This window comes from Podarcis gaigeae (genome assembly GCF_964106915.1).
Source record: "Podarcis gaigeae genome assembly, chromosome: 12".
Classification (NCBI taxonomy): Eukaryota; Metazoa; Chordata; class Lepidosauria; order Squamata; family Lacertidae; genus Podarcis; species Podarcis gaigeae.
In genome coordinates, this window is record NC_139688.1 from 41,029,982 (window position 1) to 41,057,336 (window position 27,355).

At 40.0% G+C, this 27,355-nt stretch overlaps 1 protein-coding gene across 9 annotated transcripts in view; it reads right to left on the reverse strand.

Annotated features, from left to right (window-relative positions):
• The window catches only part of ZNF385D (zinc finger protein 385D), a 571,924-nt gene that overhangs the window by 348,873 nt on the left and 195,696 nt on the right, over positions 1-27,355 (reverse strand). For 2 of the 9 annotated variants that reach the window (XM_083705891.1, XM_083705890.1), the window contains one exon: positions 16,234-16,346. The exons of the other annotated variants lie outside the window; for them this stretch is intronic. The gene's annotated coding sequence lies outside the window, so the exon portion shown is untranslated. The remainder of the gene's footprint in view (positions 1-16,233; positions 16,347-27,355) is intronic. 9 annotated transcript variants of the gene reach the window in all.

Consider the following 27,355-nt stretch of genomic DNA (forward strand, 5'->3'; position numbering starts at 1 on the left):
TATGCTATAAAGGGAGAGAACAAACTGAACATTATGTTTTGCATAAGATAGAAAACAATACAAAGAACATTATTATAATGCAACTGCCATCACAAATCATTTTAAAGATCTTTTTGAGTAATATTAATACTGCGTTCCTGACAGGCTTAAAAACTAGAATATCTGAAAAGTGAGACAGTTGGTAAGACGAATGACAGAGAAGACTACCCTTCATGAAGAAATTATTAATGTAGCTGCCTTGATAGAGAGAAATAATGCAGGAAAATATTATCTTTTTCAGAGCAAAAAAGAATGTCTGAAATATAAGGCCTGCACAATAAGAAAATGCCCTTTTGCATTGCAAACACAACAAACCAAGGACAAAATGCATGGAAGTTAAAAGTGGTTCAACTTTCTATAAATCAGTTACTAGCCAAGAGACTTTACATTCATCTTTCTTCTAAGAAAAACTCTGCAGGATGCCAAGGACTGCTGTGCACTGTATACTCAATGATGTTTGGTAAGATTTTATTTTAAAAGGCATTCAAGGATAAACATTTGTATTTGAAGACCTAAATCAATATTCCACTACAAAAACACTCTTATAGGGAAACTATTGTATAATTGCCCATTTTGGATCTTTTGTTCCTTTTCTGAAGCTTCTGGGACAAGCTTATATTTGACACAAGATGGTGACCTGTAAGAACCTATTTTTAGGAAATCTAGATATCAGAATGTTCCAGGAGACTGGAAAAAGCATAAGCAGTTCCAAGGTTTACAAAAACAGTTTCTAAGGAATAGGATGTAAATTAGGTGACTAGAATTTTTAACTTCCTTATTAGGACAAGTCAGTGGAGAATTTTATATCTAATGTAATTGCATTATTAGAACAATGCCACAGGTATAGGCATCAGTTTTCCAAAGGGCACAGAGGTCAGTTAGACAAATCCACTCATCATATTAATGGGAAACCATTAGGCTAGATTGCAGCAATCAATATATTTAATAAATCTGGAGTGTGAGGAAACAGCTTCCACCATACTATAATACTCAAAACCTAATGTTGATGCAGCAAAAACCACTCGATGATAAGTAACAGGAAATTCTGACCCTATTGAACGACCCTTATAGTCAAATACCTGGTTCAGAAATAAAATGAAACCATAAAGGTAAAGGTAAAGGACCCCTCACAGTTAAGTCCAGTCGTGAACAACTCTGGGGTTGCGGCGCTCATCTCGCTTTACTGGCCGAGGGAGCCAATGCTTGTCCGCAGACAGTTTTTCTGGGTCATGTGGCCAGCATGACTGAGCCACTTCTGGTGAAATCAGAGCAATACACGGAAACACCATTTACCTTCCCACAGCAGCGGTACCTATTTATCTACTTACACGCTGACGTGCTTTTGAACTGCTAGGTTGGCAGGAGCAGGGACCGAGCAACAGGAGCTCACCCCATCGCAGGGATTTGAACCGCCAACCTTCCGATCGGCAAGCCCAAGAGGCTCAGTGGTTTAGACCACAGTGCCACCCGCGTCCCATAGTACTAAACAAACAATTTGTTTCATGTGATCCCAATCCTGTCCTTCCGCAGTGTGGCCACAAGGAGACTAGAAGCATCCATTTCCTCATTTAGAATAATCATTCTTTATGGTTACCCCCCCCCCCAAAAAAAGGCAAACTGGTGGGTTTCACCTAAGGATTATTGAAACAGTGGTTTCATGACCTTGGCTTCTTTCAACACACCATGATTTAAATTAACCGGAGTTCAGAGTTTGGACAAAACAACAATTCTGGCCATGTTGAAATCATATGCTTCTGATCTCCTCACATCCATGCTGGAAGAGGAGAGTGGAGCACTCTTGCCTGAGGCTCAAGTAGGCTCATTTACTGAGCACTAAACTATGGATTAGCAACTCCAAACTGGGCCATCATTCCCAACAGAGATAGTAGCATCCAACCAGAAAGCAAGAGGAAGTAGCTCCAAATAAAAGGTATTCCTTGCTGTGAGAGTTCAAAGCTACCAGAGCTGTTCTCAGCAGACCCTGAGAGACTTATGCTGCATTCAATACTGTTTAGTGTAGATAGCGCACATTACCAGTGCTGAAATTTAGATTGCAAAACCCTGTGTCTGGAAACATTCTAAAGAACAAAGCTCTCTAGGATGAATGAGATCAGACATTTATCATTAGCAACAGTATAGAAAGCAAATAGGTCAGAAGGAAACATGCATGTTGTCTGTGCAGAAGTCACAAGAGACATGTGGCTGTCTCCCAAAACAGCAGCCCTACACCTGTTAAAACTAAACTGATAAGTTGCACCTCATCTATTCATTGCCCCGAGTAGCCACCACAGTGTTCTGAGTAAATAAGTAGGATTCTTCAATAAGTATCTGACATCATGCCATGTATTCATGTTTTCCCTGCTCAAAGAAGTGAAATCGGAAAACTTGGGAACAGGTGATACAATTTATTTGTTAAACCTAGGAGTTCTTAGGCAATTAAGTACAGGGACTGAAGATGAGTTTTCTTCCACAAATTCAGATTCAAAACTGTCTAGTGTTCTCTTCACTGAGGTCTTCTGCTGTTTACAGTCAGCATGGATAATGTCCAACGGAGTTATACTGCAGCAAGTTCTGATATGTCAGACACATATTGAAGAATGCCTATTTATATTTCATGAGCTTACTCAGCATGTCGCCAATGGCTACTCATGACCATTTTAGTTAATATATGCTATTAAGTTATACTCGAGTTCTTATTCAATAGACGGTAATTTTAAACCAACAAGACTGTAAGAATATTTGCTAACACCAAATCTGAAGGAGATACCACCACATTCTCTTCTGTTCAGTCAGAAAGCATTCAATGGCAATATCTATCAAAATCAGACGCTCTTAAACTCTTCCACATACAACCTTAGTCCATGATTGAAGCTGCTGTAAAGAAACACTTTAATCAACTAAGAATCACATTAAATTGCCTTCTGGAATATTCACAAAGGTATTGTTTTTAGAGTAAGTGCCAAGGCTCAGTCTGAGCTTCTTAGCAGGCAGCTTTGCTTTACTACTACACATCTCATTTATACTGAAAATGCTAAAGTACCTGGCAGCTGCTTGACATGCAAGATTCTCAGACACACAAGGCAAGCTACATTATTGCACTGTGCTGGCAAATAGCATCTCCACCATTTTGGGTAATGAGAAGTAATTTTTCAGTCACTCACTCTTTGCAGGCACTTGGAACCTTCTTTTCAACTACAACAAACAAGAAAAAAGGGCTTTCTTTTTGGCTGCAGTTTGTGCTACATATGTTTTGCCCAAAGGTTCGTTTTTGTAGCTATTTTAAAATTCCATTTGGTTACTTATGAGATATCTGAGCCTGGATTAAAAGCACTCTTTTTACATTCTGGCATATTTCTTTTCAGTTCCTTTTTGGAGTCTGATAACACAGTGCATTTTTAATACTTCAGACCTGGCTGCCTATAGCAGTCTACACAAATTTTTACTAGAGCAGAGCAGAATTGCAGCTGTTCAGGACTAATTTAGACCTTTAATTTCTCTTCATGCTGTAAACCAGGGCTAGCCAACATTATACCCTCCAACAGATGCTGTTGATTACAACTCTCAGTTCCAGCCAATTGTCAGGGATGATAGGGTTTTCGTACACAACATCTGACGGACACCACATTACCTATACCTGATGTAAACATTAGTATAACTTTATAACACTTAATTTTAAAATAAGGAAACACTCCAGTCTTTACAGTAGCAAATGGTGAGAGGGGAATTAACCTGTCATTGTTCATAGAAGTCTATAGGTTAAAAGGAGGACAGTGACTGATTTAGACACATGTGGGGATGGTTTCAATACGTCATTCCTCATAGGACGGTTTAAGTACTCCATTTCTCCCGTTTTTCTGTATCTACCTCATATGTAGATGAGAAGCTGAACTATTCTTCCCTGTGGCTGTGGGTGAGGAATTTATAGGTGGGTCATGATGCTAAATGTAGAGTGGGATTTGCAACTATGAAAGAAGAGATTAAAAAATCTGCATCCAACTGCAGTGGAAGTGGGATGAAGAGACATAAGGGTTAAGGTAAGAGACACAGAGAGTTTTTGGGAGCCCATTGGTCCCTTGGTGAAACAGTAGGTGTGGTCACTTGCCAATTGAATGGGAATAGAAGAATGTGGTCCTCTCAGCAGAGGGACAGAGGCACTGGAAGTTATTTTTGAAGGAAGCTGTACTCTCCCCCACCCCCCCCGGCTTTCACTTTGTTTCCAATCTTTCCTTTCCTTTCAACTCCAACATGTTCACAGTGTTAATAGTTCCCCATGTCCATGAAATAATGACAAAGACTCTCCTCCCTGCAAGAGAGGGAGTGGTTGTGGCCGGGAGCCGAACTCCGCCTCAAGCAGGGGGCATTTGCCCCCTGCCTCCCACTCACCTGGCTGGCGCCCATACCCTCAGCCAGGCACCCAACCAGATGCCTTCAAGGGGGCGTGTACAGCAGCCTAAATTGCTGCGGCGCCAGCCTCCAGCCCTCACTTTTTGTCGCACCGTCGCGAGTCACCAACCCTCCACTCCCTTAGAGCAGGGTTTCCAGTTTTCTTTTGGCCTTGCTATGGACCTTAGGTTGGTTGCCCTGGTTGTCCGGGGGGGCTGGTAGGAATTTTTCCATTTGGCATTAGGCTTTTTGGTTTTTTCGCCTACCTCGTAGCAATCGTCACAACATTCGTGGTATTGGTGGGTAGGTTAGGCATTGGAATAATGTGTTGTGGTGTCGAAGGGCTAGGTGTGGCCATCACCTGCGCCTTCAATTTTTGGGTATTCCGTTAAAGGAATCTGGCGGTCGTGTATTTTGTCCGATGCCTGCTTGGCGGGAGGCCATGGCACGACCCTCGGTGACATCAGGGGAGAGCTTATAGTTGGATTAGCATCAACAGGCTCCACCTACTGGTGAATAAACCCCCTTTGTTTTTTAGACTCACCCCTCTCTGAGTCAGCTGACATAATCCAATGCCTAAGCCAATACCTTTTCACTTGCTATAATCAATAAAGTTTCTTGCCCATTAACCTTATATCACGTGTCCTTGTGTTTCATTCCACTGCACGGGGTTCGGGTCCTCGAACCACAACTACAGATCAAAATAAATAATTTTTATGGCAGAAGAAATAGAAATTGAGTGGGAGGTCATTGCTGTTTCTATTATCTCTTACATGTCACTGCATCCAAATAACTCTTTTCAACTGAAATACATTGTTTGGCCCAAATTTTAGGTCCCACAGAGGTGATGTATGTGCAGTTACAGATGCATTCATTCCATAGTCAAGCAGCCAAGCTTTGTAGAAAAATGCCTTAACCCTTAGGGATTTGATGGTACTATTAATGTAAAGTAAATGCATTAATTAAATTAATTAAAATGAAAAGGAGTGAGATCACTTTCTGTCCTTAGAATATGGAATGGACATTAATATGGCATAACTGTTTTGCTGTACCATCTTCTCCATCCTGAAACAAGCCTCCAAACCTGATGCCAGCATTGAACAAAGAGCTCGATTTATACAAGTCTCTACACAGACATAGTAATAAAACTGTGTCATCAAGTATGAACAAGGGGACACACAGTATGGTTGTCAGGGGAACGATGACTTTGAACTTCTTGACTTGTGAGTATAAATCTCAACAGTACAGCTGCCTTAATATAGCTCTTTGCATTTAACAAGCTCAGGTTTACAAATAAGAAGTCGCTGCAACGGCAGACTGTTTTCAAAAAAACACTCCAGGCAAGTGAAGTTCATAAATGCAGGCTCACAGATGTGCAGTATAAGCAAAACCACTTTAATTGCAACAGTCCTTGGGGGCTGAAATGGTTGAAGAGGAGGAATGGTTGTGCAACCAAAGATGACTGCCACATTGCACACCACAAAAAGATGTACTGCAAGAGTACAAAGACAGGTATCTTGGCCATTTCTTGTTATTACACAAAATTTGCCTTTGCTGCTACTATATTTATTATAGTGTGACAATTTATCATTTTTAGATTCAAGAATAACTAACTTTGCATGTCTTGTGGCACCTTAAACACAAACTGGATAATTAAGGTTTCAAGAAGTATAATGCAAACTTATCCTCATTTGGCATACATATGGAAACAGGGGTATAAGAAATAGGGGAGAAACTACTTATAAACACTTATAGAGAGCACACTACGGGCCCCTCAACCAGGTATCTTCTTGCTACTATCCAAAATGCACAAGGTAGGCAAACTTGGGTGCCTCATTATTTCCTGCAACTGATATAACAACACTGCAGTTATTTGCTGAACATCACTCACTTAGTAAGGAAACTATAGTCTATTAACTAGTCCATTGAAAGCCATTCTGATGTAATGGCTCTCTGTGATATTTATATATAAAGATAAAATTCAGGCAACCAGAACTGTTCTTCCTGATGATACCATGGTATATACCTGGAAGTTTAAGCAGGCTGGAAGTAATTGAATAGGATGGTTGGGCACCATGTCCAAGTCATGTACAGCAGTATCCGGCCCAGGAACTGTGGCTGGAAAAGGTGGGAAAACTCAAGGATGCCCTATGGAGATCCCTGTGACAGTAAGGCTCCTTTAAGACCTGGGCTTGAGGAAACGAGGGGTTAAGGGGAGTAGCCAGCTGCAGAGAATGGAATGGTAAAAGCTGGGAGGCTAATTATGATTCAGATCTATTGTTGTCAGCTTACAACAGCTTTTAGCTTTGTTCCCCAATACTTTACAAGGAACAATACCATCTCCACCTAAGTAGAAGTGCACACATGAAAGGGAATAGATTGTGCTCATTATCTATAAAATGCATATAAGTGAATGAAGCACTATTTTGAGCAGGCAGTACTATCATTAGGTTGTCTGAGCTACAAAGTAATGAATGCAGTTTGATAGCGAAGAAGTCTGACATGGGTTCTTTGACTGATGTAATGATTACAGTATTAAAAACAGGCTGATTGATAGAAAACAAAATCTATGTGCTTCTTACTTGCAAATAATTGAATAAATATCAATGCTTTTCAATGAATGTGCTCCGGAGGACATTGCTATGGTTGGGTGCTACCAGTGATAATTCCAGTTACAGTGTGGGCTGTAGCTTAGAATTTATAGGAGACCATTTGAGTGCCAACTGACCAAACTGGGCACTGGTAACTGGGAAATATAATGATTTGCACATCCTAGTTTTGCACATCTTTTATATTAACATCCAATATATCATAAGATGAAAAGTTGTGCATTTTGTCTCCTGTTCATCAAGGATGCATGGGGTGTATATACTCCAGAAATGGCATGGGGGAAGGTATTAAAGATACACAGGACTGTGATTTGCTTTTACTTAAAAATAATAATGCATGGGAGTCAAGTCAAGGCTCTCCCAAGGTCATTTCTAGTTTGACCCAAATGATGCCTTTTCATCTGCAAAGCATCATTTGTGAAAGCCTCATGAGAAATAATGTGCATCCTGCTTACATTTGTGGAAAATGCCCTTTGCTAGTGCCTCAACCCTTATCTGAATTTGCTACAGGGTATAAATATATATGGGGTAGCCAATCACAGAACTCCCAGTTTGGTCAAATCCAGTTTGGTCCCAAGTATTGCACACAACCTGATTTGAAGCCTACAACAAAACTAAAAAACATCTGAAGGCAGCCCTATATAGGGAAGTTTTTAATGTGTGATGTTTTACCGTGGTTTGATAATTTGCTGGTGCAGAATACCCTCAAAACCTTGTACACATGCACACATATACATGCACCCACACTTATTTCCTGGGTGACTTACTTTTGTCACCGTTCCCTGATTCCCCTCCCACCATTGGGTCTTGCCCAACAGTCTGACATGAGTTTTAGAGAAACTAAATAGACTTAATTTTCAGTCCAAAAGGTCAATTCATATAATGAGAATGCAAGTTGGGCTGAACTGCACATCTGACTTCTTCATCACAACCATATACCAACTAAACATGTGTTTCTTTTCCACCACACCCATATACATTCATGCATTACTTTTTTCATTATAGTACTCTGAAATGTTTAGGACACAGTTATGACCTTGGATGACAATGGAGTTCAGACACCACCTCCACAGCTCTAGCTTTGTGAAGATTTGTACAATCAAGAAATTGATTGAAGAAGCCACCTTTTCACAACATCATCATCTTGGTCCTGGTGGTTGAAAATTGACGGCACAAAGATGTTGAATAGCTGGAGAGGCGCACAAGTCACCTTTCAGCTTAGTGCACTAATCTGGAGGTGAAGTGCGGAAACATAAGTTGTCAACATGAAATAACAAGCACCATCAGGAAAGAATGATAGAAGCATACCTGTTTTCATTTGGGATGTTCTCTTAAAGAGATTAAATAGTGTGTGGAAGTTCTTTTGGAACATTTTTTTTTGGGGGGGGGAATCCCACATTAAAAATGCAACTCTTTTTCCTGTAGGAAAGACTGACATTATTTCATGTAATAAAAATTCCAACCAGCAGCAAATTACCATTGCAGTGTGTGTGTGTGTGTGTGTGTGTGTGTGTGTGTGTGTTGCTTTCATCCCAAAGCAGGGAGCAGCATATGAAAACAGAATATAGAGTATAATACAGGTAAAATTCTAATAATCAGCCTGTGGCAATCTTTCTTTCAGAGGCTTGTTATGCTTTGGACGTTATGTCTCTCTTAGCACGTGTCTCTCCCTACACCACAGTGTTAGTTCCATGTAATATGGAGATCAAGGGGACCTAGAAGAGCCCTGAGTGCTGTGGATAATAAAAGCCCAAGAATTACCATATTTTTCGCCCTATAGAATGCACTTTTTCCCCTCCAAAAATGAAGGGGAAATCTGTGTGCGTCCTATGGGGCGAATACAAGCTTTTGCTGAAGCTTGGAGAGCGAGAGGGGTCAGTGCGCACCGACCCCTCTCACTCTCCAGGCTTCAGGAAGCTATCAGCAAGTCTGGGGAGCCCGCGGGAGTTCCTGCAGGGCTCCCTAGGCTGCGGATAGCAGCCTGCTGCACGGAGTGCGGGGCGCCCTGAAGCAGAGCGCCCCGTGCGCCGGGCAGACATCGGCCAGCCCCACAAGCTCGGGGGACAGGGGGGAGGCGCAGCGCCGCCATCCCGCTGTTCCCCAACCTGGTTTTTTTGGGGGGGAATAAAGGGGGGAAATTTCCTTTATTTCCCCCCAAAAAAACTAGGTGCGTCCTATGGGATGGAGCGTCCTATGGGACGAAAAATACGGTAAAAGGGAAACTGCCTATGAAATCCTTGAGTTTCACAAGTTCGGAATGACCTCCTGATTCACTGCAATCTCCTTCACTTCTCCTGCCTTGTAATAGGTGATATTTGTTTTACACTTTCTCTGTCTCTCCCCAGTTCTCATACCAGCACACACTCTGCCTTGCATCAGTGTGTATCTTCTTCCAACATCCCTCTTTATCCTAATTCAGCTCCATACATGCTCTTCTGGCATCTTATCACCTAAATTTAACATCAGGCTATCTCTGCCTTACTACCCTTTAGCCCAAACCGAAGAGCTGCTTGTCCAGTTGGAATACTGCCCCTATGATCAATGTTTTATTGCAATCTTCGTATTTTATAATAATTCGCATATTCTCTGTGCTTTATTTAAACATAATTATGCAGAGCAGAAAGAAACAATGCTAGAAAATTCGATGTTGGCATAGGTTTCTGCAATAACAGCTTATACAGCATTATAGTATTCTGAGAAATTATAGTATTCTGAGGAATCACAGATTAGTTAGGTCAAAATATTTAATTGCAATTCATTCTTACGAGTGTAAGAGTGCAAGGCAGAGCAGCATCAGAAAAGTATATGAGATCTGACAGTGAGGATGTTCATCTATTGATCTTCCCTTGCCCTACAGGAATAATAAGGCCACTTGAATGCAGCTGGGTGCAATTACAACTATTTAAATAGCAAATTTTGATACATTAATTGCAATTATTTGAATGGCTAGATTAATGTTGAAATCTGAGCATGCAGCCTCTCAATCTGTACTGCACATGACACGATTTAAAGTAGGGAATAATTAACAAACATGTTTAAACTATGTCCAATTAAGCAGCTTTGAAGCCTTTAAAAAAATACTTTCAAGTTTGTTCTACATATCAGCTAACTAGAATGGAAAAAATTGCAATATAATTCAAACTAATAATCTGTTCAGCAATATCAATTTTATTAATATCATATTGCTGGGTTTGTACGGCACCCTATGTGTTTACAGTATATCCCAACGAGTCAACCCCTAAGCCCAAGAAATATGTTGGAATATAAATAAATAGTATTTTATTATGGAGAAACACTGGGTGATATCCAACAAAGTCACACTCAAGAGGTGTCACACTCTACTCCATGAGTCTGCTTCAAGTACAGCTAACATTACTATGGTTATCACCCAGTTCTATTATTTGTACAGTAACAACATTTTTTTCCTAAAAATGAGAAATAGTATTGTTTCAACTTAAAGGCTAAGACATTTAGTGCAGTCCATTAAATAACAGCTCTCTGGTGTTTCCATGCCCTCAGTCCTCTTGCTAGGGGAGGCGTCAGTCATTGTCCTCTCATGAATAAGCTAATCTCTGCTTAAATGCCAGCCCATATGAATTGCTATGTAACATTGACCTCTAAAGTGTTTATTTTAAAAAAAATTGATTTGCTCCACTTCCAGCTTGTAAAGAGGTCAGATTTACTCTAACTGCACTTTCAAGAGTGGATTCATACATTTCTTTCTTCACTTAGGTCTGGTTCATACACACAGTGGGGTTGCTGTGTGCAGGCTCCCACTCCAAAGTGGTAACCTCTGGAGCTAAGTGGGTCAGGCAGATGATTCAGCCGAACATCAGCCTCACTGACAAATCAAAGAGAAAGATAACACTGTTTTAAATAACCACATCTCTTCTGAGCGCCGTGCAGTTTCCAGTTCCAAACGTTACGACTGCAGGTAGGTTTCTAACTAGGTCTTATTCTTAAGCAAGCGATCTGCTCACAGTATTTAGCAACAATAATTCTACGTGCATAAGGTGGTGAAATGTCCTTCTTTACAGAAGGCAATCTTCTATTTGAAGGAGTCCTCTGTTTAAAGCAACTGTCCAGTCTAATTATGGCTCAAAAGAAACATAAGAAGGAAGTACAAGGGCCTTCAAGTATCCTTCCAACAGTCAGCACCTAGAAAGCAGACTGAGGAGGCACACAAGTCATAGTTTCCCCCACTATGATGCAAAACACTCTATTTCAATTTAAAATTACAGTCATTACAGTGGTACCTTGGGTTAAGTACTTAATTCGTTCCAGAAGTCCGTACTTAACATGAAACTGTTCTTAACCTGAAGCACCACTTTAGCTAATGGGGCCTCCTGCGCCGCCGAAGCACGATTTCTGTTCTTATCCTGAAGCAAAGTTCTTAACCTGAAGCACTATTTCTGGGTTAGTGGAATCTGTAACCTGAAGTGTATGTAACCTGAAGCGTATGTAACCTGAGGTACCACTGTATTGCTAAATTTGTACAAATTAACAAATAAATTAGCATATGCAAATATATGACCTCTTTTATCCCTTTTTTGTTGATGCATTTCCTTATTTTTGAAAATGTGTAAGGGCTCACCCTACCAGCACTCTAGAGCTTCGCTGATCACAGATAATAGAAGTTACAATGGTTGAACATAAGAGCTAAGAGCTTGAACTTGAGAATAAACTACCGTTACTTCCACACACAGAAGGGGAAAGAAGCATCCCAAAGTAGAATGTACAGTCTAGATCATTGGGAATTATTATTATTATTATTATTATTATCATCATCATCATCATCATCATCATCATTGTACATGCTGTTTTACAAAGCAGTATAAGCAAAATTGGAAGGCTCATTCTTCAAGAAACTTGCTGTCTGAAATTTGACAAAGAAATAAGAATGGGAAGCAAGAGGAGGAAAGGAGATGCAAGGGTAAAAATTGATATTCCAGCCTTGCATAAGATAGAAGTGGGATTTCAAAAAGTATTCCAATGCATACCTTTCTTTTTTTGTACAAAAAGCAATAGCTTTGATGGCACATCATTAAATATTATATATGCCTGCTTAGTATTTAAACACTGCAATGTATATGTTTATATTTCTATAAAGGATTTTGGAATGCTAATGCTCTTGTAATGCAAACATTTCATCCATTTGGAGCCATTTTATTTCTCTCTACATCCAATTACATTCCCTGTAAGTACTCTCTACAAGAGACAAATTTTTATGTAAATTTATTTGCAGTTCAGGATTGTGCTAAATAATTGCTAACAGAAATGTATTATTTAGCTGCAGGCTATCTTACTGCATTAGAATTAAACAGTAACTGTTGCTCTTTCAGCAATGGCAAGAAACACCAGGCTGATGTCAACATCACTTGGATTGCCATTATCATGGTTTCAAAGTAAATTTATATCTCTACCTTTCTGGTTCATGGAAGGAAAATTGCTTATTTCTAGAAGTCCCCAGCTATTTTCAGCCTAACGGCATCGGAGGGGGGGATATTTTTCCTGGTATTTTAATTAAGCACATTTTTATTAGCCATGATTATACTATTATTTTACTTAGGGTTTCACTGTTAAAGTACCGTATTTTTTGCACTATCAGACTCACTTTTCCCCTCCTAAAAAGTAAGGGGAAATGTGTGTGCATCTTATGGAGCAAATGCAGGCTGCGCAGCTATCCCAGAAGCCAGAACAGCAAGAGGGATCACTGCGCAGCGAAAGCAGTCATCCCTCTTGCTGTTCCGGCTTCTGGGATAGCTGCGGGAAGCCTCTTCAGGGCAGCAGGAAGAATGCTCCCCTTGCCCTGAAGAGCTTTGTGTTGCTTTCTCTGAAGCCAGAACAGCAAGAGGGATCACTGCGCAGCGATCCCTCTTGCTATTCTGGCTTCTGGGATTCAGAATATTTTTTTTCTTGTTTTCCTCCTCCAAAAACTAGGTGCGTCTTATGGTCTAGTGTGTCTTATAGAGCAAAAAATACAAGAATAAATATTTTGCATTGATCCATTAGAATTTTTGAGGGGCTAAAAATATTTCCTGATTGATGGGGCAGAGTTCAAACGGTGGTGTTGGTGAATCAGCACATGCAGTCTGGCCATAGAAACCACCTATACGTGTTGTTTGGACTACTGTAGTGAATAGTAATGTTGTTTGGACTACATGGGGCTACATTTCAAGGACATGCCCTCCAACATTTCTCCAATGAGAATGGGAACGTCCTATTCCATTAGCAGTAGTAGTAGTAGTAGTAGTAGTCGTCGTCGTCGTCGTCGTATAAATAGTAAACCCAACCACTCTGGGCAGCTTCCAACATACATAAAAACATAAAAAACATTAAACATAAAAAAACCTTCCCCATACAGGGCTGCCTTCAGATCAGGCATCCCCAAACTCAGCCCTCCTGATGTTTTAGGACTACAATTGCCATCATCCCTGACCACTGGTCCTGTTAGCTAGGGATGATGGGAGTTGTAGTCACAAAACATCTGGAGGGGCGAGTTTGGGGGTGCCTGCTTCAGATGGCTATGGGGTCGGATAACTCCATACCTTCCAACATTTCTCCGATGGAAATAGGGACGTCATAAGGAAAAGTGGGACATTTGGGGATCAAATCAGAAACTGAGACAGCATCTCTAAATCTGGAACTGTCCCTGGAAATTAGAGACACTTGAAGGGTATTCGGAAACTTCAGAATACCCTTTAAGAATTCTGCAGCCAGAACATTGACCAGGGCCAGTCTTGTAGCTTTAGTGGCTGGGTCCACATCTGGACAGAATTCGAAGTACTGATTATGACCTACAAAGTCCTACATGACTTGGGACAGGGTTACTTTTTTATTTTATTGTATTTTGTCACATTTCCAGTGTTGTTTACCATTTTTATCTCCCTGCTTATAAACTTGTATGGTGCTCCTAATATGCAATACTGTTTTAAAGACATAATGGGCTTTATTACTGTATATATTGAGTTGGTGTGTTTTAGTGATTCTGTAAGCCACTTAGGATTTATTTATAAAGAGAAGTGAGGTAGACATTTCTTTATAAATAAATGCCAAGGTTGCAGAGCTCTGATCACCCAGAACTGATGCACCCCTTATGTGTGTCAACCAAAAAGCAATGTCTCAAAATCCTAGAGATATGACTCATGTGCTTTTTGCGAGTAACTACAGTGCTGTAAGAGTTAGAGAATCCCTTTATTTTAAGTGGACAATAATATTACAGCCTCAGAGAACTACTTTGTTGCACAGTCCTTAATATTTTTTTTACCTGCATTATATTCACAAAGTATTTCGTCCCTCAAAAGAAAGTTGAACCACACACAATGGCCCTGAACTCCACAGCCAGGAACTAGCCAAACTTTCTGCAATGAAATGGCTTGTTTAATTCATTTTGATGAGTACTTTATCCACAATCAAACAGGAAAAAGATCCAAAAATTAAAGATCTGATTAATGCATTCTGTGACGTTAAACCAACTCCTAAATATTAATCAAATCTTAAGGGCAAGCATTTAGTTATTCTCAAAACTCATAACGAAGCACCTGCAGTTTGTAAGAGGGAAAATAATAATTATTAAAGCCTATGAGTTACAGAGGGTGCTTTGATTAGTCTGAGACTTTTCCCCCCTTCTGCCTTCTGTAATCAAGTTAATTATTGCATGCAATAACTCCTGTAAGGATTACACTGTATTTAACAAAGCAAGCCTTGTGCGCGGGTGCTTATTAATTATGACAGCTCCCTGCAAAGCCCTATTACTAGTTAATGCTTTGTTCTATAAGGAGATGTCTCCCACTTCAGAATCTAGTTCTGTCTCAATTTGCTTCTGAAGATATTGGCATTACACCAACCAGTTGTCTAAGTCAGTTTTAGCTCGATTCGAGGGGTGGTGCAGCGGTGAGGGGAGTCTGGAAAACTCGAATTCAGATTGAAAAGAAAACAAGCGGTGGTTCTTGTTTTCGCTCACCAACCAGTTAACACTGTCCTGTTCAAAGAACCAGTAAATCACTTCAAAATGTTTCATGAACTTGACCTATCCATTTCAAAATCAACAATATATTTTAATTATTAGGGTCCAATTCTGAAATTGACTGCATCTAATTTATTTGCATAAGGCATGTGTGGTGAGGCCTTACTCCAAGTGAGGCATAGGCAAACTCGGCCCTCCAGGTGTTTTGGGACTATGATTCCCATCATCCCTACCCCCTGGTCCTGTTAGCTAGGGATGATGGGAGTTGTAATCCCAAAACATCTGGAGGGCTAAGTTTGCCTATGCCTGCTTCAAGCCAACCTGACATTCAGCAACAGCAGCCAGAGACCTGAGGGCCAGCTGAAGGACAACCATAATTCCCAAGGATGAAGGAGGGGCTGGCCCATGGCATAGTCACTAGCTGCCTGTGCCATGTGCTCTTTACCCGGCCTGCCCCACCACCCACACCATACCACCCCCTACCCTGCACCACTGCGATTGGGGCCACTAATCCTGTGAGCAGTCTGGTTGTTGCATTTTCCACTAGCTGAAACTTCTAGACCAGATGCAAGGGCAGCCTCACAGAAAGTGCAGTAATCAAGCCTTGAGCTTACCAATGCATGGACCACTGCAGTCACAAATGAGCACCAGCCCAAACTGGTAGAAAACACCTCTTGACCACAAAAGGTAACTTGGGCTTCTAGTGACAGAGATGGAGTACCCCACTATGTACCTGCTAATCAGGAGTGCAACTCTGTCCCAAACAAGCAACTGATCTATGTCCCAGGTAGACAAATTGATTTAGCAGTGCCAGGATCAATAACAATTGTGTGTGTGTGTGTCTACCATCAATAATATAATCATTACAGTCTGTACCGTCTGCATTTCCTTTCCTTCTGATTTCATTCTTTACAACACACACACACACAAAACTCAGGATAAGACTTCATGCATCTAATGAAACTGACTTTCATGTGGTCCATTCTAAGATATGCAATTTGTTGGTCTCTAGGGGGTTGTTTTTCTGCAACAGAGAAGCATAGCCATTCTTCTGGGAATTATTTAAGTATTTAACAATATGTATCCTTCTGAATAGTCATGCCACTTGACAGCAATGTGTACATGGTGAGGCACAGAGCCTTTTCAGAGTGTTTTCAGAAAATAGTTCCAAATCTTGCAGGCCATATGTTATCATCAGTTTGGCAGCATGGATGGCACAAATATTCTTTTACTCACATGTTTATTGTGTTGGCAGCTGCCTCCCTGCTTAATTTACTGGTATGCTTCCATCCTGTCTTGTTACGAAGGTGCATGCACCTCGCTCTCAAGCCTTCCAATGTATTCGTTTCCTGTAATGAAAAACAAGAGTGGTGCTTTTGCTGTCCTTACATCTTACTGTGTCTCTATCTTCTTAGCCTGCAAGGAATTCCTTGCACCTGCTGAAGTCCCCCCCCCCCCGAAAAAGCTCATATTGAATGTACCTACTATGGTTTAGTTACAATTTTATGTGACTGCAGATGCGCAAATGCATTTTCAATGCTCAAGTCTATCTCCATCCAGCTTATCAATGGTGTTGCTCTTTTATCCTAATGATAGTACTTACCATAAAATACCTAATCTCCAAAGTACACCAGTACTGAAAAGTTAAAGGAGTGGACGGGGGGGGGGAGGCAATATCCCTTCTATGTTTTCAGAAACACCCGTATCTGTGTCTATATTTGCTCTAGTCTCTATGTTGATGTTGAGTATTTTCTGTTTGGTTTGGATCATAATGTAACAGCATAAACGTCTTGCCAAGTCAGTCCATGCAATCCAACATTCTGTATGTGCTTACAAACTGGCAGGTGCTGACAAAGGAAAGTCAAGAGCAGGTCATTGTAGTGAAAACCATTGTCCTGGTCCTCCATACAGGAAAGTAGTGCCTTTCAAAGGGAGGCCCACTTGTCTTTTGCTTTTGTTAAATGGGAAAAGTGGGTGGTTTGAGTGTTCCTAAGGGTGCAAATTAACCAACCACACAATCCATTGCTTTGGATAGAATTCCATTTATGTTTACTTAATTTACCTGAATTTGGGACGCTTCCTTGGAATTGTTTAAAAGCTGGAAGAGTAGGATGGTTCATACAGCAGTAAGCCAGAAATATATGCATTTTGTAGTTTAATAATCAGGTTTCAATTTGAAAGGCACACACACACACATTTAATTATAAGAATGGATCTTGATAAAAATTGAAAAGTGTAGGGAGCACACCAAATTAGATTTAGTATTTGAACAAATAGGAGAGATTATATTGATTTATCTGTTCATTTCCATATACAATTCAATAAAATGTATCACTAGAAACTTAATGGGAAGGAGAAATACCCTCAGACCTCCACAGGATTGGTGCAAAGTATTTTCAACATGTCAATACCCTGCATTCACTTTATCTAAAGCTTCCTCAGATGCAGCTCTAAGCAAAACAAATTGCATTAGGTAATTAATTTCTTATGGACGGAGCTGAACTTTCGGTTTTGCAGAAATGGTGTATATCAGATACTAATGCCTAAAAACACAAGTTAGATATTTATCTGTAAATATTCTGCTCATAACATTGATATTTCAAGCAAGCACTGTGACTCATGAACAAAGTTTATACAAAATCGAAACTAACCTATTTAATAAATGAAACAAATCTGTAGAAGGAAAATATGGCAATTTGCCAGGATTTGGGGGGGTTTTTTAATCACAAATTTATATGAGAAATCCTGTAGAGCCCCAATGGGAGCTTTGCTTCCATTGCAAATTGTTGGCATGGTAGGGGACAATTCCGATTACCATCACAGCTAGGGCAGTGAGTTAAAGCCCCTCTTCCATCAAACCATGCTGCCCATCCATCCTGGACCCTCTTGTGCCAGCTATGCAAAGCCAAACTTCAAGACAAGCATCTACTTTGTCTTCAAAGTGCAAAACATAGAGCCAGAAAGATATAGTCCCATAATCTGTGTCATATCGTCTGAGTTGTGGTCTCCATTTACATATCCTAGTGGCTGTGTAAGACCCTGATGTTGGGAAAGATGGAGGGCACAAGGAGAAGGGGGCGACAGAGGACGAGATGGTTGGATAGTGTTTTCGAGGTTACCAGCATGAGTTTGACCAAACTGCGGGAGGCAGTGGAGGACAGAGGTGCCTGGCGTTCTCTGGTCCATGGGGTCACGAAGAGTCGGACACGACTAAACGAGTAAACAACAACAAAGTGGCTGTGTGTGCAGTGATTTAGTGCAGACATGCCACATTCAGTGTTCTGTGGTCGTAATGTGGGTGTGGCAGTTGTCAACATAGGGTCAGGTCCATCTCAGGTGTGAAGTTATGTCATCACTGGGGTGCATAGATAGTAGGTACTGTGTAATGAGGTGCTGTGTAGAAGGGCATGAATAGTGCTTGAACCATGCAGAGTTTCACATGGCTTGAGTTAAAGAGTACTTAAACTCTGCAGCTGACAGCAGCTGCGCTTCAGCAAGGTTCCTTCAGGGCCATAAATTGCTTTGCCTGTAAAGAACCATCGTATCTTAATGGGTTGTTATAGTGCCGTGACACATGAAACATACATAAGTGAGTGCGTTTTTTTGCATCTGAGGTCTTATTTAAACTGGGCAATACTTTTTAGAATATTGCAATATATGCATGACAACTTTTACGTGTGTGTGTGTGTGTGTGTGTGTGTGTGTGTGTTTAGGTTTGGTTTTTAATTGTTAATGTAAAGTGCTTTGAGTTACCACAATTGCTTTCTTTCTGTAACCAAACTGTCTGTCTATAAACAAACACATTTCACCCAGTTCTGTGTAACTTTACAAACTGTTTTAATGCAAACAAAAAACGTGTGTGGAGAGGAAATGCTGATTAATCCCTATCAGTCATTTATCACTCAGAAAAAAACACTCCTCCCAGCTAGATACATGAGTTTACATCTTTTTCTTGAGGAGAAAAGGTTTCTGCAAAGTTTTCCCTTGAGGAGTACTGCTGTGCCTATCCCTGCTTGCTATTTTCACAGACCCACTTCACATTTTCCTCTGCCTTGCTTGCAGGCAATGGGAAAACCTAGTAAGTTTGAACCGCAGAAAGAGCGAGAGAGAGACTCCTTTGGTCACTGCGTTCAGTTATTAGGGTGAGCACAACCCCACTGCAGCACAATTTCCCCCCAAGTTCTATAAAGAGAGGGGCGGACAGAGGGGGAGAAGGCTGCTTTCGACATATCTGTACAGGTTCAGCACAGCATAGTTGATCCAAGAACATCCCTTTTAACTTTATACAGCACATATTACTCTCCACACTACAGAAGCCAGGATGCATAGGGGAAACAAATTAACCACTGAAAACACACTGATACTGGCTGTATCAGCAAATGACTTCTCAGCTCACTCTCCAAAAATACTGTAACCATCTCACTTTATGGCCTGCCCTGCCAAGAAAATATTTTCAGTCTGCAAACTGAATCAGGACAGTGAAAATCCAGCTCAGTATCAACAACCCCATTAGTAACTAGAGGAAGAGCCAAATGACATCATATTCATGCAGCCAATCATTAGCAGTCTCTAGTTTGAGCCAATCTTATTTTTTAAAATGCATATTGATTGTAAATATAATAATATATATTGCCATTGCATAGAGAAGGAGGAAATGAATTGTCAAGTTTAAAAATATCAACTCAAATAAATTATTCAAAGATAATACCAGGACCTTATAGTATTAAAATTCTATAGTTTTACCAACATTAAAAAGTAATCACTGTTATTTCAAATTTGTGAAATAAATAAGTTATAATTTACATACAAACACCTGAAATACCAATCTTTATGATCCAGTTGTATGTTTCAAATAAATTATATTTCATATTACACACCATCATATTTCAAATTACATCTCTCACCAAAAATCTGCACAATACATAAACATTAAAAAACAGGAAAGGAAGATACATAAAAGGTGTGTTTTCTCTCCCCCCCCCCCCATTGCTATAAACTAAACACAACCTACCTTCCACTTGCTATCAACTTTAAAGGATTTTTAAAGAAATTATAACAAGTATTGTGGTAATTTGTATTCCCAACGATTTACTAAGTAATTGACACAATTATGGAACCAACAACTGAAATGTGAGGTTTGGGGAGTAAATGTTTTGCTCACTACAGAAATGTGTTTGTAGTCATTCACATGATCAATAGGCATATGAATAACCATGAATTACTTACAGTAATTTTTACATTGCTCGTACTAGCTTTGGTATCTAGTTACACAAATATGACGACCACAATCCAACTCAGGTTAAATCATGCATACGACTATTGAAATCAATAGGGTTAAGAGCACTTTACTCTGTTCAGTTGCAGCCAATAACGACTGACAAAATAATCAGTATTGTGCAGTTGTTAGGTTTGGATATTTTATTTTATTTTATTGCTTAACATCAGCAACTAACTAAGCTTTGGTTTAAACTATGGCACATTTACAGTTCTTATTCCTCACTTGACAGACTTCAGCACATTTATTTTATGCACAGTTCATTGATAAAAAATAATTATTTAAGAAAAGTATTAATTTAGCTGCAGGATGCAACATGAAAGCAGCTTCCTTAGACTAAGCGCAAAATTAAACCTAAGTGACTGGAACTAACGTTATTTGTCGCAATTATGCTTCACTTTGTTGTAGCTGACATTCATTTTCTATTTTTACACTTCATAACATTTACTAGGGATGCAAGTTCCAAAAATCAATACTAATAAAGTTTGGTCAGTATTTACCCTCGTTTTATCCCAATCAGTTGTGGCCTATGGGCCATGAGGTCCTCAGAGTGCTGGAGAAGTAGTTATGAGTAAAGGAAATAAAATCAAGACTTTGGGGAAAGGCAATATACCCTTACGTTTGTCAGCATTAATTTAATAGTGCTAGGTCATATTTTCAGGGGGTAGAACTTGTAACTCTCAAGCGAACACAATACACCCACACTTCATTTTCACAATAAAGGTTTGCTTTACGCCATGCTCAGATTCATTCATGATTCACCCCAGATGATATCTGGCTAAAGGGGAATATAGCAGTACTCACTTTACTACTAAAGTAATTCAGTTTTTGTTTGGGTAGGACTGGGGGAGAACTTGCTTGCTGAGCATAAAGGAAAATCCTCCATAATTTCATCTGTAACCAGTTTAGCATTTATCTTTCAGGAGTTGCATGCTCCTGCACACCTAACTTGTCTCTTGGGCCAGCTATAAACAAAACTATTTCTTTTACTCTCATATAAACCTGCACTGGCTCCCACTAGTTATTTGGACGTACATGGCTTTTATGACTATCCCAGGACATAGCTTTTGCTGTTTTTAAGGTTCTCGCTGCAATGCAGCTGAAATGTAAACTTGCTGCCATTCTCTGTTTCTTTCGCAGTGTGAGCAGCACTTCTTTTAGCTGTTTGGCTGCAAGCGCTTACTGCTTAAAATATATGTAGAGTGAATGCATCATGAAAAGTTAATTTTTAGTCAATAGGATTGTTCCCTGTATGCATTAATAGTCAAATATGGTTATAAGAATAATTTGGAAGGGGTTTTTTCTCGTTTTTTTTTTAAATATAGCTCTTAGCCAGGAAGGAGCCAAAGCAAATAATGATGAGCAAACATCAGTGTTATTTCAGCCCCAGCCACAAATCTGAGCTAGCATCAAGGGAATAGAGCTTTTACTTGTCAGAGCAGGTTCTTTGATAGGTACTTAGTACATAAACTAAAAGCCAGACATGTTGAATCAGTTGAATCTGGGAGAAAATGTTCTTAATGTGAAGAGCCTCTAATTTGCAGCATGATGGAGAATCTTTAATGTGTGTCAAAGGGCAAGCCAGAATGTGGGTGGCACAGCTTAGCTTGATCAAGGGAGAATATAAAATAGATTGGGCAGGATTATGACCAGGCTAATTCAGAGAATGCAGGGGTTCAATTCAGGGCATATAATGTTTTATCGTGTTTTTAATATTCTGTTGGGAGCCGCCCAGAGTGTCTGGGGCAACCCAGTCTTATGGGTGGCATACAAATATTACTACTACTACTACTACTACTACTACTACTACAACTATTATAATAAACTAAAAGGCCACAGATCACAAAGGCAGCATAATCAATCAAGAGGATGAACATTTTAAATAAAGAAGTCTGAGAAAATAAAAATATATTTGCCTGGCATATCTGGATAGAGTGTGCCACAACTGGGCTGCTACACTGAGAGGGCACTCAGTAAAGAATTAAAATAGCTAGTAGAAGGGACACCACAGGACAAAGCAAATAAAACAAAGTAATGAATTTAGGGAGGGATACGAAAAAAAAGTTTAGGGATTCATGCACAGGACTTAGTACATTAATGAGACTTCATGCATGATCCATTCACTGTACCCTCAGCTATGCAATCACCAACAACACTGCATTGGATGCATTATTATGTCCTGGCCATTTAGGATTATGAAAGTTGGCCCAACTTCCAAGACAAGGGGCGTAACGGGCTTATGCGTGCTGCGCTGATGCACAAGGGGTTCAGGAAAGTAAACCCCGTGCAAAACGGTTGTTGTCTGTACTTCTCTCCCGTGGAAGGAAACAGGACATACATTAGCCACGGCTAAGTACTGACAATGATTTCAATGGACATAAGAGCAACTAACCTTAATTGGAATCCAGCCTGCAGTTCTAAGACACTCTCGCTGTTGAATGTCACTACTATTTATGGGGGGGGGGGGGACTGCATAGCCTGCGTTGTTCATTGCAGTCACAAGGCTGTGGTGAACATAAAATCTGAAAATTGTATGTAAAGCACACGACCTGGGATAAATAAATAAACAAATGAACACAGCACTGCACAGTGTGTTGCACTGGTCACCTCACTTGGATCTGCCCCAACAGTGGCTTTGATGTAGCTACAGAGAGAAGCAATTCTGTCCTCAAATGCCTAGCAGAATTGTCACAGTAGGTTTCTGCGGCTTCCAGCATACTATTTACTGGGGCAGATGTTAATAGGCGTTGTACCTCTTGGCTGCATGGGTACCTGAAGACTCAACAAAGGTAGCAAAGCATACCTTTACTGCCTTCAGGGCTGTTCAGCAGGCACAATATATGTTCCATCAGCAGCAGAATTGTTTCCTCCCGATGTATATTCTTTAAGCCTAAAGTAGTCCAATAAGCCTGAATCACTCCATCTAACTTCCCAGTTTCCATATCATCAATAATCATAAAATCCATAGAACATTAGAACCCCCTTGTTTTTAAATTCTGAAACTTGAGTAAATAAACTCAGTTTTTATTATTTAAATCCTTAAACTCCTGGGAATTTGATTCACAACACTCAGAGAGGGCACTGGCATGTAAATCAAATCAATATATTTCCATTTCAGTTTTTATTGACGGAGTGGTTGTTACAGCTGACATAAATCCAAGTTTAGCTCGAAGTTGTGATCATTCTTTCCTTGGGTAAATGTTGTGAAAAGCTGACAATACAAAGAAAAACTGTCCAGACAGGTTGGTTCTTATAAAAATCTGTTTCACACTCTGATGGTGCTAATTGATTCTTAATGGGTTATGGTTACGGTGTTATTTGATATTAAGAAGAAGAAAAAACCCAAACCATGTTTTTTATAGGAAGGAAGGTTTGAAGGTTGGGGTTGCAGAAAGGGGAATTATATTTAATCACTAGACATGTGGGAGGATTTCAACCTGGCAGCAACTGCTCACATGGGAATCCAACAGAAAAAGCTTCTCTCAATGAATTAGAAATTAGCAACAGACAAACTTGAAAAAGATATTGTACGTATATGGCCCAATGCAGAGGTTTCCTGGTGTTCAAAATGGTCATTATATAAAACATAACAATTATCCCCTGCACCCAGTCTTCCAGCCTAGACTAGGACCCGGACCCTGCAATTATTATCTGAGGCCTTTTTTCATGTGCCCCCTCCATGAGAGATCTGGAGAGTGGAAACATGAGAATAGGCATTTTCTGTGATGGCTCCCCATTTGTGGAATGCTTTTCCCAGAGAGGCTTGTTTGGTACCTTCATATCTTTAGGTGCCAGGTGAAAACATCCATCTTCACTAGGGCAGGGTGATATATCAAAATATTGTCCAAAGCTGGTTTGAAGTCCGTATCATGATATCAGTTTCATAATTTTTGACCTGGCCATATATCATGAGTGTGTGTGTGTGTGTGTGTGTGTGTGTGAGAGAGAGAGAGAGAGAGAGAGAGAGAGAGAATGTAGGGAAAGCCAGCCAATGCCTCTACATAGCCCCATCCTTATTTAAGACATCATGATATATTGGTATATCACAGTGTTTAGCTGGTGATATATCACAATGATGAAAACCAGATATTGCCCAGCCCTACTCTTCTCCTAGGCCAGCCATGTCCAAAGTCCATTTGAGGGGCCTAATCCAGCCTGTCGTTTGACTTAATCTGGCCCCTGTGGCAGTATTTGTCGTGGGGTAAAATCCTAAGCAACTTCAATCCAAAAAAAAGCTGAACAAGTTTGTGCTAAAATTGTAAAAAAAAAAGTTCAACAACAACTTTGGTCGGCCCTCAAACATGTTCACTTCATCAATTCTGGCCCTCTTTGAAAAAATGCTGGGGCACCTCTGACCAAGCCTTTGGCTGATGAAACCATCTATGGTCTTTTAAACTGTGTGGAGTATTGTTTTGTTATTATGCTATGTGTTTGTGTGTTTTTGTACTGTAAACTGCCTTGTGCTCCTTGGATGAAGGGTGGTATAGAAATTTAATAAATAATAATAGACTAATAATAATAATAATAATAATAATAATAATAATAATAGACTAGTACTGCACCGAATCCCCAGGTGGGCATAGCAGAGTCAGGTCAATTCCACTCAGTTTGTTCGCTCAGATCTTAGTGATGATACACGTCTAGATGAAATAATACAATGTCATATATCTTAGGCAGCAATTTTATGCACAGGTCACTGACAAAGGGGAAGTTACTTCCAAGTACATATGCATAAGATTACACCCACTGTCCTTGACTTAAAGTTTAACAGTAGCCCATGGAAGACTGCATGTTCTCTTCTGGGCCACGGTTCTTTGTAGCAAAACAAAACAAAATGGGGGGGGAGGCATGCATATGAGTAGGATGGTGATAACATGTCTTATGCTTCCCTCCCCTTACCCAGACAAGCTTTTCCACAATAGCAAATAACTACCAGAAAAGCAGAAGAATATAAACCAGACCTTCCCAAAGTTCAACAAGCAGCAGCAACAGATGAAAAGCCATTTTCAGGAGCCTACTCCAATGCCTACTTCAATGCCTACTCCAAATTCATCTTACAGGCTTTTCACTCTGAGTGATAGAGCAGTACTGATTCTAGCAGCTAGCTGCTGGATTTCCTTTATTTTTAAGGACGTATATTAGCATTCCCTGTTCTTAAAAAAATAATGATCTTGGCTTACAAACAAATATTTAAAAATCACAGCTAAGTTACATGAAATACCATGCTAAAAATATGCCATTAGCAAAGACATGAAATGAGCATCAAAACACCCAGGAAGGCAGCCTAGAAGTTAAATATTTTTCATCTGTGGGATGTGTGGCAGATGCCTACCATGACTACCATCCTGAACAGGGTTCGGACATGAAGCAGCCCAGAATGGCACTCATAAAATATTCTCGGTAAACTCCTCACTGTTCTTCCCAATTGAATTTGAAGCAGAATGCATTATCTCTTTTGATGGATGCCAAACTAATGCCGAGAGTAACTAGAGCTTCTCTGGCATGTCTGGGACAGAGGTTGAGAGGAGTTTTCATAGGACTCTGCTGAATGTAACCAACAAGCCTGCTCCGTACTCCTTTAACCTTTTCAACATCCAGCTACTCACACCTACACTCAAGTGACTACTGTATCATTATCAGCATTTATAATTTTAGGGCATATACTCACCAAACAGCCCTAACGTATTTAATTTGCCTCATTTCCAATACATTTTTTATTTGGAGAAATGGCCTTGATTTTTCACATCATCTTACTAAGAAACATTGCCAGTAGGCAACAGTTATTCTGGCTTCGTTTAAGATGGAATACATGAGGCATTTTACGTTCAGGGGATGTTAAGATTTTGATTTTTGTTCTGAGGACTCGCTGCGACACTGTTTTAAAACTCCTGTGCTAAATAGATAGCAAAGCTGATAAAATAAAAAGCTTTTCATAGGCAAAATATAGTCAACACAAGGAAGTACATCACTCCAACGTTCATGCAATTGTGATCCTGTAAGACTTGATTGCCATCAGCATTTTTATATTTCCACATGAAATATGGGCAAGAAGTTACTTTAGACATGCCCTACCATCGTTAAAAAATAATCTGACTATATGGCATAAAAACCTTGGCAATTTAGTTATTGTGGGAGGAAACAGCACCTAAGGTACAGGCCTCTAAGGGGCAGGAAGTCATTTCTACTGAGTATGTTGGGATTTTATTTCATATACTTTCATTTCAGATTTACAGGAATCTCTCCCTAAAACATCTAGAGACATATGGTTGTTGTGATCTTAGTTTGGGTGTTATTATTTAACATCTTTAGGCTTTGTATGCCCTGCCTTTAGTTTGATATATTAGGAGATTTTTGTTATTGCTCTTCTGTCATCATGACTCTATAATAATTTGAAAGCTAATAAAAATGGAGCCTGCCCATAGCTGTTATTCTTTTCACCTGCCCAATGATAAGCTGCCATCGTTAGAGATTTGTGTGGATCGCATGGTTAGGATTCTGTCCTGCAATTATTTTTTCAGCCCATGCATGATTTTGACAATTACGGGGTTTGGATACTTGTCAAACTCCTGCGACTTTACGATTTAACCACTTGGTAAGAATTCAGTTTCAGTGTAAGGGATAAAGAAATGGTCATCAAGCAAGTTAAGAGGGCTATATTTGATCTTGTCAAAAATGTTCAGTTCCTTTCCCATCTTCTGTACTGTTCACAGGACAATCAAATGAAGCTGGTAGTGGTAGTTTTGTTGTTGTTGTTGTTATTGTTTAGTCGTTTAGTCGTGTCCGACTCTTCGTGACCCCCTGGACCAGAGCATGCCAGGCACTTCAAGAAGTTTGGTCAAACTCATGCTGGTAGCTTCGAGAACACTGTCCAACCATCTCATCTTCTGCCGTCCCCTTCTCCTTGTGCCCTCCATCTTTCCCAACATCAGGGTCTTTTCCAGGGAGTCTTCTCTTCTCATGAGGTGGCCAAAGTATTGGAGTCTCAGCTTCATGATCTGTCCTTCCAGTGATCTTCTTGCAGTCCATGGGACTCTCAAGAGTCTCCTCCAGCACCATAATTCAAAAGCATCAATTATTCGGCGA